This window comes from Vigna radiata, chromosome 1 (genome assembly GCF_000741045.1).
Source record: "Vigna radiata var. radiata cultivar VC1973A chromosome 1, Vradiata_ver6, whole genome shotgun sequence".
NCBI lineage: Eukaryota > Viridiplantae > Streptophyta > Magnoliopsida > Fabales > Fabaceae > Vigna > Vigna radiata.
Window position 1 is genome coordinate 9,913,298 of NC_028351.1, and position 3,685 is coordinate 9,916,982.

Consider the following 3,685-nt stretch of genomic DNA (forward strand, 5'->3'; position numbering starts at 1 on the left):
TATTAATTTGACACTATATAAAAGTAAAATCATCATAAAAAAATTTTATATTTTTTTCAAGAAAAAAAATATAAAAATTAAATATCAAATGAATATAAAAAAATTATTTTTATTAAATACCATTTTTCTTTTGTATTTGTAGAAAAGAAAAAGAAATTAAAAGTATCTTAAAATATTTTTGGATATCAAAATATCATTATTCTTTTTTCTGTTCTTATTCAAAGTGTTAAAGAAAAATATAAGATATTATAGTTTTAGAAAAATAAAATAAGGAAAATTCGATAGATAAAATGAAACACGATTTACAAAACTAAACAATTTGGTGGTTACGATAAAAGGTCATCAAAGTTATTTCGACCAAATTGTTTGTCGTAAGTTGATTGTTTGTCGTAAGTTGAGGTGGCTAGCGATAGTGTGTCACATCATTTTTTTTCTGAAATATTTTCCAGCTCCTCTCCTTTGGACTCTATCACAGTCACCTCTGATGTTACCTCGAACACTTCCGCCATGATCGCGAGCCACCCCTTCCTTTCCACCGTCGTCCCCGAAATCGGATCTTGAAGTCCTTCACTTCTGCCATGGTGAAGCTCAGCCCCTGCCCATTTAGAGTTGTCGATGAGATCAACCAAGGTTGGTTACCCTTTTTCGGATATGATGTGAGATATTGTGATTGAAAAACAAGAGGTTAATAACATGAAAATTTGTTGATATGATTAGTCTAAAAAAATTGTTTATATTGACTTTTCCTTTATTTTATTTTTTACGTTCTTTCTCAAAATACCAAATTCGTTGGTGAAGAATATAAGGGAAATGTAAAGGAACTTATTGTAGAGTTGAGGAAGTGAAGGAAGAAAGATTATATAGATAAAGTGAGACGCAATCTAAAGAGAATATGATGGGCTAAAAATAAAATACTTGAAAGTTTTCAACAAAACTAGTGGTAAAATAGAAGTGGCGACTTGCAAAAAATAAAAACAAAGATTTGTGAATGCAAATGTTATATGTGATTCCAAATATGATTGTTGACGGTCAAAGGATTAAAGGAGGTTGAGATACCAAATTGATTTGATATAAATGTAACATATAAATTGAACAAAAGGGAAATACATTGGGAAAACCCTAGCAATAGGGATCTACCGTGTTAAAAAATTCTCTAGGTTATATGAGAATTCTATGATAAAGAAAGGTCATCTCTTAGTGCTTAAGTATGAAATTTTAAATGTAAAAGGAGTAAAAGGAGTGGTTTGAGTGAGAAAAGTCTCGGTTAAATCAACTTACGTAAAAAAATGTAGAAAATATATAAAAAAAATAAACCTTCTAGGTCAACAAATAATTGTCTTTTTAGAAAGCCAACTCCATTAAAAGTTTTACAATGCAGATATTAATACATAGTTAGGAAAACCAATTTCAAAGGAGAGGACACAAATTACTTCTAGTACAGCTGTTTCATTATACCAATACATGTTGTATAAGAAAAGTTATGTTGGACAAAATAACAACGAAAGTTAAGTAAGGAGAAAGAGGCGTCGAAATAGATAACTTTATGTTTGTTATGTGCGAAATGGTGGAAGAAATATAATTAGTTCTATACTTGTGCAGTTTATAATATATAAATATAGAGGTATAGTATAATTATGTGTGAACTACAACATATTTGTTAATTCTTGATTTTTTTTTTTATATGGGTTGAAGCACCTCTAGTGTCTTTTGTATATGTTTTAAGGTGTCTTTGGTAAGGTTGTGGATAAAAACTGGAATGTCTGTTACAGGCTAGGCTCATTGCCAGTTAGGTTAGGTTGTAGTGAAAGTCAGTGAGAATGTGAATATGAATAATTGGGCTGTAGGGAAAGTGGGTCGGATTGTTGGAAAGTTTGATCATGTAAAAGACACTTCAATGTTAAAGTCAATAAATGTTAAAGTCAATAAATGATCGTTCGCTTAAAGCAAGTGATGCATGTTATTCATGTTTTTCTAAAGTCATTGTTATGACTTTTTGACAAGTGTATCAAATCGTTCAAGTAATATAAAATGATAAGACCAAATATCGTTTTCCAAGAGATTCATGGAACACTAGTTAATTGTACGATTAACAATTCATTTAGACTCAAGAACAACATATCAATTGACAAACATGTGCAAAGAAGATAAAATTTCAAATATACAAGGTTGGACTTTGGTGTTTGAAGACACTAGAATAAGAAATATACTAGAAATGGTGTGAAATGTCATTGTTATCAAGGATATTTGATTAAAGATATTGATAAAGCTGTTTCTAAGCAACCAACCAGATTATGAGGTAAATCTGTTTAAGGTAATTCTGTTTATATTTCATTGGGCTTGTGATAACCTATAAATATAGGATCAAGGCTAAAAGTTAGGTACGTTCTACTCACATTCAACTTATATCCTCAAATACTCAAATGGTGATAATCATTCACTAAACATTCAATCAAGCGTCGTTAAAAATATTAGTTTCTCAGTCTCACAAAATCTATACCGAAACACTTTGTATTTTTAAATTTAAATTTAATTATTATTTAAAATAAAAATTTATTGTAACAAATAATAAAGTAATGTTTTTCTTATTTTTAAAGTTGAATTGTCAGTAATTATGTGGAGAAACCTTTGAAATATTACGTGGAAGTATTAAATAAAAGAGTTGTTTTAAATAACTCAAACTACCTCTAGATATCTTTAACTAATATTTTTCTTTTTCTTTTTTTTTCTTTCTTTTCATTTAACATAATAAATTGTATGTAAAAGGTTTATAAACTACTATATATTTATTGAAATTATAAAAAGACAAAAAAATATTTTTAAATTGAAGATAGATAACATGAAAAATATATTTAATCTTGTTTGCTGTTGTAGAATAACTAATTGTAATTTTAAGATTATTTTACTTAAATAAAGTTAAAAAAGAATAAAAAATATGGGAATTGTTTATAATATTATACCAAATATGTGTAATAAAAACATATGACAAAAGGTACGTTCTGAAGTAGCCTATCCTATAATAGATGTATAATAAAATCACATAAATAAATGTCTTAATTATCATATTTTCGAACACATGGGTAGTTAATATATTTCTTTTCCTTAAAAATGTCTGAAAGTATTTTATAATTAATGTTTTAATAAAAAGACTTGACAAACATTCTCAACCTATGTCAAAAACACTTTCTGAAATATTAATGAGAAAATATAACACATATCTCTTTTTGGGCATCCTCGGCTTTCGGTGATGCAACTCAGAATTGACAATGTTATGACATTTGAAAGCTAATTTTGATTGGTGGTTCAATGTTTGTTTGGTTCACCACTAGATGAAATGTTATTGATTTTCATCCCATTCTAGAGAACTTTTTACAATTTATAATAGTAGAATATTTTATAATAACAATATTATTACTATTATTTGTTTTATTCTTTTTACCTTTCCACTAATCAAACATGATGTGAATTGATATTAAATAGTATCAATTATTTGAATGCTACTATCATAGTTATTTTAATTATTATACAGGTTAAAGTTATCATGTATAAAATATAAATAAAAATATATAAAAATTAACTGAAAATGTATTACGTAAATAAAATTATTATATATTTTAAAGTTTAAGTAAAAGAAAAATTAGAAACTAATCTTTAAAATAAAAATAAATAAAATTAACAATTAAAAATA